Raw genomic sequence first — 14,839 nt, 5'->3', positions numbered from 1 at the left:
GGAGATGCCACTACTAATGCTAGATCCAATTGGTCCAGATGAATCTAGCGAAGAAGATGAAGATCACAATATGAACCAAGAGGAAGATGCGCATAATGACATCGCACGAGAGGAAGATGGAGATCATGATATTGAGAAAGAAGATAACGATCATCAAGAATCACCACACTTTATTGAAGAAGATGATCAAGTACTTTTAGGTGAATGTACAATGCTAGAGTACGATGATGATATAGGAGATCAACTCGGTATAGAGTTAGAGATAGACTTGTTTGGCACGTTAGACTTGGCTCAAGATGAAACCATTGATGTAAAGGGAGCAAGCCTAAGGGAGTGGAAACAATGAGATCTCTATCCATGAATAAGAGCCCAATATGGAATCCTCCATTCTTTAACCCAAGCCTTCCCATTAGCTAGTTTGCTAATCCAAGAGGCCCTTTTGAGTCCTAAATTCACCTAATGAAATTAGAAGCACATGCAATGAGACTATTCGTTAGAGTAACTCAAAACTCTTTCGAAAAGAGGATGAAACACTAGTGTTTGACCCTCCATAGGTTGCTTCCAAATTTAAAATTAATTATTACCTAGAAATGACATGTCCTGGCACCAGATTATCCTCTCTCGGAAGAGGACATGTTTTGTGTGGCCCTATAAAAAGAGAGGAAACATAACATTTTAAGAAAACTAATTTTAGTAAAAGGGAGCTCCTTGGGCTAAGAGAGAGAAAAAGATAGGCTCCAAGCACTGGTGCAGCCTAGAATTTAGCAACCAAGCATTTATAGACTCATATCATTCTTTGAATGAAAGTGACACAAGTCTATATATGCTTACTCAATGTGAGGCTGTTGAAGCTTCACGTGGGTGGAAAAGAGAGAATGAAAGACAGGAAAAGAGAGGAGGAAAGAGAGCAAAAGAGACGGGAAAAGAGAGTTCAAGAGGAGAAGAGAGGAAGAAAGAGGGGGAAAGAGAGGAAGAAAAGGAGAGGAGGAAAATTGAGGAAAAGAGAAGGAAAAGATCAGAAAAGAGAGAAGCAAAGAAAGGAAAAGAGAGGGGAAAAGAGAGAAGAGGAGATAAGAGAGGGGAGAGAAGAGGAAGGAAAAAAGAGAAGAAAAATAGGAAAAGAGAGGAAAACAGAAGATAAAAGAGAGGAGAAGAGAGAGAAGGAAAGAGAGGAGAAAAGAGAGGAGAAAAGAGAGAAGCAAACTGTTGGAATATGAAGCCAAAGTGAGTTAAAAATGAGTCTAGGGGGTGTTTTATAGTCTAGTGAGTCCCAGACATGCCACGTGTCATATTGGGAGATATCCCATAGACATTGTGACTTTCTAGAGTCTAGTGGCACACTATATATTGTTGAGATTGAGACTATAGGGGGAGAGATAGAGAGAGAGAGAGAGAGAGAGAGAGAGAGAGAGAGAGAGAGATTAGCATATTGACATCTTGCTTATCATTGTTTGGCTATAATATAGACACATTTCCTTCCACCAAAGTGGAAACCCAACCCTTGGAGACTCACATTTCAAGATTTCCATTCAAACATTGGGGAGTTAATATTCCTAAGGCTTTGTTATTCAGACATTGACTCCCAATATTCCTAAGGCTTTGTTATTCAGACATTGACTCCAATGCCTTAGGAATATTGGGAGTCAATGTCTGAATAACAAAGCCTTAGGAATATTAACTCCCCAATGTTTGAATGGAAATCTTGAAATGTGAGTCTCCAAGGGTTGGGTTTCCACTTTGGTGGAAGGAAATGTGTCTATATTATAGCCAAACAATGATAAGCAAGATGTCAATATGCCAAATTCTCTCTCTCTCTCTCTCTCTCTCTCTCTCTCTCTCTCTCTCTCTCTTCCCCCTATAGTCTCAATCTCAAAATGGCCACCTCTCTCAATGCACATACACATACATACTAGAATGGGAAAATGAATTGCCATAATGCTAAAATGACAATGTAAATGATACATACAATGGAAAGGAAAGAAAGGTCGATTTGCCGCTATCTATGTTCATATCTTGAGCCATGTACACTTGTTGAGCCTCAACTTGAGTCCTTTTTTTATATTTAAAGGCTCAATAGTACAACCATTCTAATGATTTTCTTTCGTTGATCTATCCTTTCTTGAAACCTTGAATGGACCCATTATAGAACGTCACATTGTAACCAGAACATTAGCCTAAAATTATGACCAATCTAGACATCGCAATGATATTTCAAAATGTGACATACACAGGATTGAAGTGATAGCTTTGGTCTAAGGGAAAGGGAATGCTCCATGATGACCATAAAGAATGAGAGCAAGCAAAGAGGAAGAGGTTGAGAGGAGGAGGGTGAGAGGAGGCTGAGAGAAGGAAGAGGTTCAAAAGAGGAGGTTGAGAGGAGGAAGAGTCCAATATGGAATCCTCCATTCTTTAACCCAAGCCTTCCCATTAGCTAGTTTGCTAATCCAAGAGGCCCTTTTGAGTCCTAAATTCACCTAATGAAATTGGAAGCACATGCAATGAGACTATTCGTTAGAGTAACTCAAAACTCTTTCGAAAAGAGGATGAAACACTAGTGTTTGACCCTCCATAGGTTGCTTCCAAATTTAAAATTAATTATTACCTAGAAATGACATGTCCTGGCACCAGATAATCCTGCTCTCGGAAGAGGACATGTTTCGTGTGGCCTTATAAAAAGAGAGGAAATATAACATTTTAAGAAAACTAATTTTAGTAAAAGGGAGCTGAGAGGAGGCTGAGAGAAGGAAGAGGTTCAAAAGAGGAGGTTGAGAGGAGGAAGAGTCCAATATGGAATCCTCCATTCTTTAACCCAAGCCTTCCCATTAGCTACTTTGCTAATCCAAGAGGCCCTTTTGAGTCCTAAATTCACCTAATGAAATTGGAAGCACATGCAATGAGACTATTCATTAGAGTAACTCAAAACTCTTTCGAAAAGAGGATGAAACACTAGTGTTTGACCCTCCATAGGTTGCTTACTCAATGTGAGGCTGTTGAAGCTTCACGTGGGTGGAAAAGAGAGAATGAAAGACAGGAAAAGAGAGGAGGAAAGAGAGGAAAAGAGACGAGAAAAGAGAGTTCAAGAGGAAATGAGAGGGGGAAAGAGAGGAAGAAAAAGAGAGGAGGAAATTTGAGAAAAAGAGAAGGAAAAGATCAGAAAAGAGAGAAGGAAAGAAAGGAAAAGAGAGGGGAAAAGAGAGAAGAGGAGATAAGAGAGGGGAGAGAAGAGGAAGGAAAAAAGAGAGAAGAAAAATAAGAAAAGAGAGGAAAACAAAAGAGAAAAGAGAGGAAAAGAGAGGAGAAAAGAGAGAAGGAAAGAGAGGAGAAAAGAGAGGAGAAAAGAGAGAAGCAAACTATTGGAATATGAAGCCAAAGTGAGTCAAAAATGAGTCTAGGGGGTGTTTTATAGTCTAGTGAGTCCTAGACATGCTACTTGTCATATTGGGAGATATCCCAAAGACATTGTGACTTTCTAGACTCTAGTGGCACACCATATATTGTTGTACTTGTCTTGAGTCTTTGTATATAATAGTCAACATCAAGCTATCAATACATTGTGAGTATTTTGGTTATTGTCTTGCACTTGTACTTTCTTTCCTTTCCATTCTACCTTTCATTATGCTTTCCATATTTCATTCTGTGCCTAGCTAGCTTCCATGTCTCTTCATTTAGTATCAAAGTTAGCTTTCCTCGAGGAATGAGGAGGCCCTTCCATTCTAGTTCCACTCTCTTCTCCTTTCCTTCCTTGAAGCACTCCCTCTTCTTCATTTGCCTCTCCACCATGAGCTCCTCCTCTCCTATCCAAGCCTCATCATCGACTGCTCTTTAGCCTCGGCATCAGCATACAATCCATGCCTAGTGCTTCATCAACATCATCATTGACTCACAGGGATGTGCACACATGTGCAGTGGCTACTTGGACGACATCTCTTACTCCTAAGAGATCTATTTTTATTCCTATAGCTTGATGTATTTTGGGGTCCTCTGCCCTGGGTAGTCCCCCTAAAATGATATGTAATTGAGTGTTTGGTTGTCATTGACTCTAAAGGTCCTCTACCTTAGATAGTCCTCCTAAAAAGATGTATTGGTTTTCCTATTTTGGTGTGTGGCTTCCTAACATGTCCTGTTATGAAGCCAAGGGGGGATGTACTATGGGAGCCATGTATTGGCATTGATAGGTCTATTTGTTTATCAGGCCTGGCTTGAGAGTTTCAGGATGTTGGTGCATTGGTCTCCTAGACCTCTGAGTTGGTCATGCACCCATGCATGATGAGCCTCTAAGCCATGCTAAATGAGCTTTCAATGTTATGCTTACTAGCCTTTGAGCCAAGCTCACTTGCCTCTGAGATTGTGTGGGAACCATCTCTAGTTCTAGACCATCAGTGCATAGTTTAATGACCGTCATTGTCATGTTCTGTTCTTGGTTCCATTCCAGTAGTCTCTCACCTTGCCTTCATGGGGGGGTGTTGGAATATGAAGCCAAAGTGAGTCAAAATTGAGTCTAGGGGGTGTTTTATAGTCTATTGAGTCCTAGACATGCCACGTGTTATATTGGGAGATATCCCATAGACATTGTGACTTTCTAGAGTCTAGTGGCACACTATATATTGTTGTACTTGTCTTGAGTCTTTGTATATAATAGTCAACATCAACCTATCAATACATTGTGAGTATTTTGCACTTGTACTTTCTTTCCTTTCCATTCTTCCTTTCATTATGCTTTCCATATTTCCATTCTGTTCCTAGCTAGCTTCCTTGTCTCTTCAGAAACAAAGAAAAAGAGAGGAAAAGAGAGAAATAAAGAGATGGGAAAAGAGAGGAAAATACAGGAAAATAGAGAAGGAAAGAGAGTAAAAGAGAGGAAAAGAGAATGAAAAGATCGGAAAAGAGAGGAGGAAGGAGATGAAAAGAGAGGGGGAAAGAGAGAAGAGGAGATAGGAGAGGGGGGAGAAGAGGAAGGAAAAAAGAGAGAAGAAAAATAGGAAAAGAGAGCAAGAAAGAGAGGAAAAGAGAGGAGAAAAGAGAGAAAAAGAGAGGAGAAAAGAGATGAAATGAGAGAAGCAAAAGAGGGGAAAAGAGAGTAGGAAAGAGAGGAAAAGAGAGGAGGAGATAGGAGAGGGGAGAGAAGAGGAAGGATAAAGAGAGAAGAAAAATAGGAAAAGAGAGGAGAAAAGAGAAGGAGAAAAGAGAAGAAAAGAGAGAATGAAAGAGGGGAAAAGAGAGGAGATAAGAGAGGAAAACAGCGGAAAAGAGAGAAGGAAACAAAGAAAAAGAGAGGAAAAGAGAGAAATAAAGAGATGGGAAAAGAGATGAAAAAAGAGGAAAAGAGAGAAGGAAAGAGAGGAAAAGAGAGGAAGGAAAAGAGAGAAGGAAAAGTGAGGAAAAGAGAAGGAAAAGATCGAAAAAGGGAGAAGGAAAGAGAGGAAAAGAGGGAAAAAGAGAGAGGAGGAGATAAGAGAGGGGAGAGAAGAGAGGAAAAGAGAGAAGGAAAGAGAGGAAAAGAGAGGGAAAAAGAGAAAAGAAGAGAGAGGAGAGGAGAGAGAAGAGGAAGGAAAAAAGAGAGAAGAAAAATAGGAAAAGAGAGCAGGAAAGAGAGAAAAAGAGAGAAGGAAAGAGAGGAAAAGAGAGAAGAAAGAGAGGAGAAAAGAGAGAAGGAAACAAAGAAAGGAGACGAGGAGAAAAGAGAGGAAAAGAGAGAACAAGAGAGGAGGAAAATAGAGGGGGAAAGAGAGGGGCAAAGAGAGGAAAAAAGAGAAGGAAAAAGAGGAAAAAGAAAGGAAAAGAGAGAAAAGAGAATAAAAGAGAGAATAAAAGAGGGGATAAAAGAGAAAATAAAAGAGAAAATAAAAGAGAGGAAAAGAGAGACTAAAAGAGAGAATAAAAGAGAGGAAAAGAGAAGGAAAAGGTCAGAAAAGAAAGAATAAAAGATCTAAAAAGAGAGAAGGAAAGAGAGGAAAAGAGAGGAGAAAAGAGAGAAGAGGAGATAAGAGAGGGGAGAGAAGAGGAAGGAAAAAAGAGAGAAGAAAAATAGGAAAAGAGAGGAGACAAAGAGAAAAGAGAGGAAAAGAGAGAACAAGAGAGGAGGAAAAGAGAGAAGAAAAGAGAGGGGAAAAAGAGAAGGAAAAGAGAAGAAAAAGAGAGGGAAAGACAGAAGGAAAGAGAGGAAAAGAGAGAACAAAAGAGAGGGATAAAGAGAATAAAAGAGGATAAAAGAGAGAATGAAAGAGAGAATAAAAGAGGATAAAAGAGAGGATAAGAGTTCCTATGCCCATCACTATAGCTAGCACTGAAGGCACTAGCTGCAGGTCAATGTAATCACGAAAAGAAAAATAGGAAAGAGAGGAAGCATGTTCTTATGTGGAAATGATGTGTCCTGGCACTGGACAATTCGCTCGGAAGAGGAGGTGTTTCGTGTCATGGCCCTATAAAAGAGATGAAACATACCATTATAAGAAAACTAATTAGTGAAAGGAGGAGTTTGGAGAAGCAACATTCCAAAGGGATTGGATTGAGGAGACAAAGAGAAGCCTACAGACAAGGACAAAGCATGAAAACAATAGGTAGAGATTTCATACTCTTCCTTTCATAATTGTTTTCTGTGTATTGTTCCTTCCTTTAGAGAAAGAAAAGGAAAGGAAAGGAGGAGATAAACTTTAGAGAAAGGAAGGGAAAGTGAAAGTAGAGGAAGGGAAATAAGAGGAGAGGTAGGAAGAAAGGCAAATAAACCAAATAAACTTGAAATAGAAGGGGAAAAGAAGAATTCTTACCTTGAGATGGAGAGGGAGAGCTGCAGCAAGTCTTGTAGGTGTAGAGGGACAATGTAGGAGAGGTGGGAGGGGGAGGGAGAGGGGAGGGAGGAGGTGCAAGTGAGGTGGCAAGGGTTGCAAGCGATCACAAACTGAAAGCAAAAGCGAGGGAGTAGAATGCACAAAGAAACGAATGGCATCACGGGATGAACATTGCGTGGTCTTAGTTCCCAAAAACCATTGGTACGGACATCGATATTAGTGTGGCTATATAAAGTAGATCGTTGGTATGGGCGTCAGTATATACCAACACCCATACCAATGAAACGTGGGTTTTTTGGGGGTTTAGGGTTTAGGGTTTGAGGAATTTGGGTGTTTGACTTGTCTTGGGGGGATTGTTGTGAATGTGTGCCGGTAGAGAGGATGAGTAGTAACAGCTCATCGGATAGGGGGCCACTTCCTGGGAGTTTGGAGTGGCTTCGTGAGAGATTACCTTGTCCTTGCACACATTGCATGTGAGGGGTTCATCACATTAGCGTCGTATTGTCATGCGTCACTTGTAGATGTATGGAGAGGTGCCACCAGAAGAGGATGTACGTCAAGATGCTAGTGCATCATTGGTAAACCAATGATATTTGAATAATTCATGGATATATATATTGCTTGTCCTTGTTGCATGCATGCACTAACCTTGCATCATTATATTATATAGGATGAGGAGAATAGCAAGGGAGCATGTGCACCACCACCAGAATTTGATCAAGATGATCTTGAGGATGATCCTCTAGAGGAGGATGTTGAGAGTTAACGCTCAACATCATGTGATCATGTGTGCATAGCACCATCATGTGATCATATGTGCATAGCACTAACCGGGATGGCTTGCGTGTTGAAGTAGTAGCACTTCAGTCGGCTCCCTTTTATTATTGTGTTGAATTGGACTCCATCCAATGTTTCTAGCAGTACATCTCTGAGGGGTTCATCTTTCTTACTCAATAGGGTCCTTGACCTAAATACTTCAGTTTCCCCTTGTGTATTTTGGCATTGTATAATAGGACCAAGTCACCTTCCTTGATGTCTTTAGCTTTAAGATTTCTGTCAAACCATGCCTTTCTTCTGCGTTTTTCTGTTGTCATGGCATTGTAGGCAACTAATCTTGTCTCTGTATGCTTCTCCAACTGATAGAGTCTTTCTTTCAAGGATTCATGGTCTCCCATGCATTCTTGTATGCATTCCTGTACTGCTATGCGTAGGCTTGGTATTACAAATTCTAGTGGGACCATAGCTTCAAGGCCGTACACCAATTGAAAATGTGTGTTCCCTGTACTAACCTTGAGTGTGGTTATGTATGCCCATAAGGCTGCATTCAGTTTCTTTGCCCAATCAGAATGCTGTGGTTCTACTACCTCAGTGAGGATAATGCATAATATTTTGTTGGTGGATTCGGCCTATCCATTCCCTTGGGGGTAGTAGGGTGTAGTTTTTCTATGGATCACCATAAAGCTAGACAAGAGTTCTTGGATTACCTCATTGACAAAATGTGTGCCTCTATCCGACACAACTTCAATGGGGCACCCGAATCGGGTGATCACATTCTCATATAAGAATCTTGCTATGCTTCTAGCATCTACCTTTCTGATTGCTTTAGCTTCAGTCCATTTTGTAAAGTAATCAGTGGCCACAATGATGTAGCGTGCCTATGTTCCTTTTGCTACTGGATGGATGGGAACCACATAGTCAATCCCCCATTTTTCAAATGGTTTTTGTGCAACAACTATTTTTAGGGGATTGAAGCCTTTGTATTGTGGTTTAGTAGTCCATTGGCATACATCACAACTTTTACATATTCATAGGCATCTGCCCACAGTGTTGGCCACCAGTAGCCTGTGAGGAGGACTTTTCTTACTATGGCTTCCCCTTGGAAGTGTCCTCCTGCAATGCCTTCATGGACTTCACTCGGGATTGGCATGATCTCATGAGGCATTATACATCTTCTTAATACCTAGTCCTTGCTTGTACAGTTGTCCTGCAATGAGTTGATAGGGTGCAGCCTTTAGAATTAGTTTTCTGGCATCTACTGCTTTCATTTCAGGGGGTGGTCTTCCTACCATTAAGTACCCAATGATATCTCCACACCAATCTAGAATAGCATCTATCTGAAATAGTGTGGCATCTAGCAAGTCATCTTCTACTCCAGTGGCTTCTTCTCCTGACTTGACACGAGACATGTGATCAGCAATGTAGTGTTGGGCACCTTTGCGGACCACTATTTTGAAGTTGAATTCTTGAAGCAAGAGGAGCCATCTAGTTCTTCTTGTTGTACACGGATGGTTCACAAGATCAAGCAATGCTTGATGGTCGGTATAGAAGACAAAATCATTTGCCAGTAGATAGTGCTGAAATTTCTTAACACTATACACCATTGCTAGGGGTTCTCTTTCTATGGTGGTATAGTTGATCTCTGCATCATTGAGTTGTCGATTGGCGAAGTAGAATGGGTAGCCTTTCTTATGTTCACCAGGTTGACAAAGCACACTCCCAATTGCATACTTGGATCCATCAGTATGAACATGACAATCAGTATCCCCATTGAGAGAAATAAGGATGGGTGTTGTGATTAGGCACCACTTTAAAAGCTCAAAGGCTTGGTCGCACTCTTTTGTCCATAAGAATTCCACTAATAATTTGTAAAATGGTCTAGCTATCATGGCATACCACAATATAAATCTTCTATAATAGCCGCCATGTCCCATAAAGACCTGTACACCTTTGGAATTTGTAGGAGGAGGCAATGACAAAACATGTGTGCCTCAGGATCTATGGAGCACTCTAAGGTGGATGGAACCTATGTGGAAACATGATGAAGAGAGTGCTCATGACATGTATCTCAAGTCAATTAGGTTCCAAGATAGATTAGCTTGGACTCATAAAGAGAATCTTGAGATAGTGCAAAGTGCTTGATTGATATTACTTCAAATGAACCTCCCTTTTATAGGTGAGGGTACTTACATCCATTTTGCTTACTCACATGTGGGATATCTCCTCCATGCCATGTGGCAGCTTATCCTTTGCTCATACCTTTGCTCTACAAGTGCTCATGGCACCATATCTCTCAACACCTCCCCTTGGTGCCATAATCCTTTGGCTACTGCAAGGTGGTCAGATGTGAGTTACAAATCCATCACCTCCCCTTAGTGCATACATTGCTACTTAAGGTGGTCAAGTGTGGTTTTTACATGTCAATACCTCCCCTGGGTGCTTTCATAGCTACTCTCAGGTGGTCAGGCTTGATTACAAAACATAATAGGCAAGGTTGGCAAGGTTTTTGCTTTTCAATACATTCCATTGATGTCACCTTTTGGCTCATGGCTTGATGACGACTCGTTTGCTTCTTTGCTTGGTGTAGCTGGTTGCATGATGCTTTGTTCTTCCATGTGCCTTGATGCTTTGTGTGGATGCCATGCTTTGGGCTATGGTCATCTCATACACTTGTGCTTTCGGCATGCTTTTTACATTCGTGCGTTGCTTTTTCATTTGTTGCAAAGGTCTTACCAATTGAATTCTTTCAATATTGGCAGTGTCTAATTGCATACAATGATTCTGATCTGACAGGCGCGTAGAGCTCGAAAAGACGATCACTTTTCCTTTTTGGAGCATGTCCAAATTCTTCTTGGATTGCAAGTTATGGCTTGTTGAAGATTCTGTGAAGAAGAAGGGCCTTTGATGATGTGTCACAGGGATTCACATGCTGAATTCCATACTGTGCTTAGCAAGGGACTCTGTGCTTAGGTGGCACTGTGACTGTGTATGCTGATGTGGCACTCTGCCATGTGGCAATTTTTTGAAACAAATGAATTAATCCAAGGTTAATCAAACTTAACTATGGTCCAAGTATTGAACCTAACCCTAAGCCTTAACAATGGTTTAACTTAACCACAACCCACACCCAACCTTATCTGCCACGTGTCCTGTCAAGGACTGCCATGTGGCCTAAGTCTATACTTTGTGAGACCTTTGCCTGGCTATGGCGATGTCGACGGACACAAAGAGATGCAGACTCTTCTCCGACTCCTTCTCCTTCGTCTTGGAGTGATGGCGTTTTGGAGCGGGGCATTGGCAAGCACTATGCAAGGAGCCTGGAGACGGGCTGGAGCAATCGGCATTTTGCATGCAGCCAAAGGTCTATGCTGTCGTCTTTCAGCTTGCCATTGAAGGCAGTCATGCTTCACTGTTGGTCAAGCTGTTTGCTGGAGCGCTGCAGATGGAGTCGCCCGCAACCGCTTTTTCCTATTTGCTGGAGCACACCTTGAGATAGCTTCTCCTTTCACACAGCCTCATGTATTCTCTGTGAATTCTCTCAGTCCAGAATTGCATTGTTTTGGGTCGCTGTGTGTTGGACGTGGGAAGCCGAGATGCAAGAGGTGTAAAGAAGGTTGATGGAGAGGCTCGTTGAGGTCATAGATGGCACGCTGGCTAGGCTAGAGCGCTGTAGAAGCTGCTTGGGAGTTGTTCGGGCTGAGCGTCAGATCTTGTGTGTGCAGGGCGGTCTACTGCAAAGCGTTGCTAACGAACTATGGCACTGCTGAGAGTCGGTCGGCCATTGTAGATCTATTGCAGATGAGTCACAGAGCCGCACGAGCTTGTAGAAGGCTTTTGTTGAAGTAGGTTCTAAGCCCGTTGCAGAGGCTTGTTGTAGAGAGTCGCTTGCTTGTGGTCGCCTTAGAGCCTTGCTCTGCTATTGCGAGGCTTGTAGTATGCAGCCCACTTGCCTTGCTTTAAGCTCTGTTGAGAGGTCGATATAGGACACTAGGCTATATTGTAGAGAATAGAAGGCATAGACTAGTCTCTTTCTCTCATAATGAAGCTATATCTCTCTCTCTCAACTGAAGCTATCTCTCTCACATAAGAAATGCAATGAACGGAATTCTCAAATGCAATGGAAGGAATCAATGGACGGAACTTTTCTCTCTCTAGGGACAGAAATTTGTTTTCACAAAGAACACTCAAGAACAACACTCTAACCTAGGAGAAAAATCATGAGCTCCTAAGACATGCCTACAACTAATCTAGGAATGGAAGCAATCCTAGTGAACTACTAATGAGCTAAACTAGGATAGCTAAACCTATGCTCTGATACCATGACAAAACATGTGTGCCTCAGGATCTATGGAGCACTCTAAGGTGGATGGAACCTATGTGGAAACATGATGAAGAGAGTGCTCATGACATGTATCTCAAGTCAATTAGGTTCCAAGATAGATTAGCTTGGACTCATAAAGAGAATCTTGAGATAGTGCAAAGTGCTTGATTGATATTACTTCAAATGAACCTCCCTTTTATAGGTGAGGGTACTTACATCCATTTTGCTTACTCACATGTGGGATATCTCCTCCATGCCATGTGGCAGCTTATCCTTTGCTCATACCTTTGCTCTACAAGTGCTCATGGCACCATATCTCTCAACAGGCAATTCCATGATGATTTTGATTTTGTCCATGTTCCTTTCATCTCTTTGTATGACCGTGCTAGGCAGTCATGGTATTCCATTAGGAGTGCTTTGAGTTTGGTTTCATCTTCTTGTCGAAGCTGCTTCCCAATGAAAACCAATTTTTCTTCCTCCCCTTTAATGGTGAGGTTTATTGTGCGAGTTTTTGCCGGACACTCCCACTTGTGTAATTCTTGAAGTACTCTAGCACTGATGCTTGTCGTAACCAAGGACGTCCCCACCATAGTTAGTTGAACTAACTTTAGTATAGTCAGACTAACCTAGCTATCCAGTTAGTCTAACTAACTCATAGCTAAACTAACCTAGCTGTAACTAACTAACTTAGAGCTAACCTAACTAGCCTAAGTTAAATCTAACCAGAGAGAAGAGGGAGGGGGGCATAGCTCCCCCTATTTAAAACTCTCCCTCACATGCTCCAAATCCCACATGTTGCACGATACCTGCCTCTCTTTCCTAGCTCTTACTCCCTGTAATATACTCTATATGCTCACCCTCTACAATTACCCCGTGCTCTGCTCTCTTCTCTGACCTCCTGCTTCAATTACCCCATGCTCTTTTCTCTTTGCTGACCTTCCCCTAGCCCAAGTGATCACTCCACTCTCCACTTCTCCCCCTTCATCATCACCGGTACTTCGACCTCTACTCATACTTCGAGCCACCGCATGCGAGAAGTCCATTTGGCATAACTCCACCACCAGCATTCAAGCCTTCCTGCCTCTCTGCTTTCGAGCCGCAAGGTGGACTCACATGTCTCAACTCCATCTATCTTCTCTTTATAACCACCCCCTCTCTATGTATTTATTCTCCTTAATCCTAAAACCCCACCCCCTTCTCTATTTATATGTACTCCTCATCCCCACCCTTCTAAGCTTTTATCATCTTTAATTTATGAACCCCCCCTCTAATTATTTATATACTCTTTTCAGTTTGTTCCCTCCTTTACATTATTTCTTCCCCCGCTCCCTTTCTTTTTTCCCCCCCTTCTCCATTTATATATACTCCCACCCTCCTCCCTCCTCTAAATATATGTATATTTTTCTCTACCCAACCCCCTCTCTAATTATACATACTCCCACCTTTTTCCCGCTATCCTTCCCCTCTCTACATTCCCTCCAGCTTCTTTCTCCTCCCCGCTAAAATCCCATTGTATTTTTTCCTTGTATATTTCCCTTCTCTTTATTTCTTCAATCCACCCCTTAGCTTTTCATTTGTAAACATCCCCTCATTTCTCCCCCCCCCCCTCGTTTTTTTCTTTCTTCTCCTTTTTTCCTTATTAGTTTCTTAAAGGCTCTTTTTCTATTAAAAATCCCCTTGCAATCTCCCTTTGTAAATATCCCTTTAAAAAGCCCCTTCTTTTTATCACTAATTTTTTCCCACACTTCACCACTTTACGCACTATCCTCCCATCCCCCTGTTTTTTTATTTAACCATAATAATTGTCTTCTTTGTCCTTACCATTTCATTTCCCTTCATGGAATTACCTCCTCACAAGTTGCTACACACAATGACTTTATCATCTGTCTTTGCATTAATAAATGCTCACTCACGCACTTTTAAAAAAACCCCTTGTCCCCTCCGATGTTTTTCCTTCCTCTACTTTAGATTTTACTCTCTCAAATAGCATCAGTTTACTTTCATAATGTTACTTCGAACTAATGAAGTTCTTGCTTAAGCTTCTATTTTATTGTGACCCTGATAACAAGGGAGGAGGGTTTATATTATAGTTCTTGAACAAGAGGGCTCTCTCTGCTCATTCCTCCTAGCTGTGATTACTAGAGAGCTCCCCTTGAGTATACCTTAGTTTTTTTTCTTTATGGAGCTTCTCTAGAAATCTCCCCTGAACCCAATGCATGACATGTGGACCTCTTTTATGCCAAGTGTCCTTTCAAAGGACCTTAATGTTTTGACCCCTCTTGGCATCCTTCTATAATGCTAGGCATTAATTTGCATGTCCACCATTGCACTATCGAGCCCTTTGGCTTCCCACTTCACCATACCCACACTCCTGGGATTATGGTTGATGTAACATTCCCTTCCCCTTAATAATGGTTTACGTCCTCGAAAATAAAATTGGGAAACCTCCTTTGGAGACTGCTTACCCTTTCCATGTTGAACTCTCTTTAGATCTATCTTTCCACTTAACCAAACATTCTTGCCATATAGTATGTCACATTCTTTTTTCTTGTTTATCTGAAATTCTTTCTAGCTCATGTGGTAAAGATGCAGGTTCAATGAGTTCAACTAGGAACTCATTCCCAATGAGATTATCATCATCTCCTAATTTTCTTTTTAGCCTACTAACATGAAAAACTAGATGTACTCTACATCCCTCAGGTAGGGCTAATTTGTAAGCAAGTTCTCCAATCCTCTTAAGTATTGTGAATGGTCCACAATACCTAGGAGATAACTTCGGATGTTTACCTATCTTTAGAGATTCTGAAGATTCAGGCACTTTAAGGTAGACTTTCTCATTTACTTCAAACTCCAACTTTCTACAATGGGGGTTTGCATAACTACGTGCTTTATCTTGAGCTCTTCTTATGCTATCTTTAGCTAACTTAAGCATTTGATTCATATCCTCAAGAAAGTC

Source organism: Dipteris shenzhenensis, chromosome 9 (genome assembly GCF_047967505.1).
Source record: "Dipteris shenzhenensis isolate YYH24624 ecotype China chromosome 9, Dip_SZ_1.0, whole genome shotgun sequence".
Lineage (NCBI taxonomy): Eukaryota > Viridiplantae > Streptophyta > Polypodiopsida > Gleicheniales > Dipteridaceae > Dipteris > Dipteris shenzhenensis.
This window is presented reverse-complemented; position numbering follows the sequence as displayed.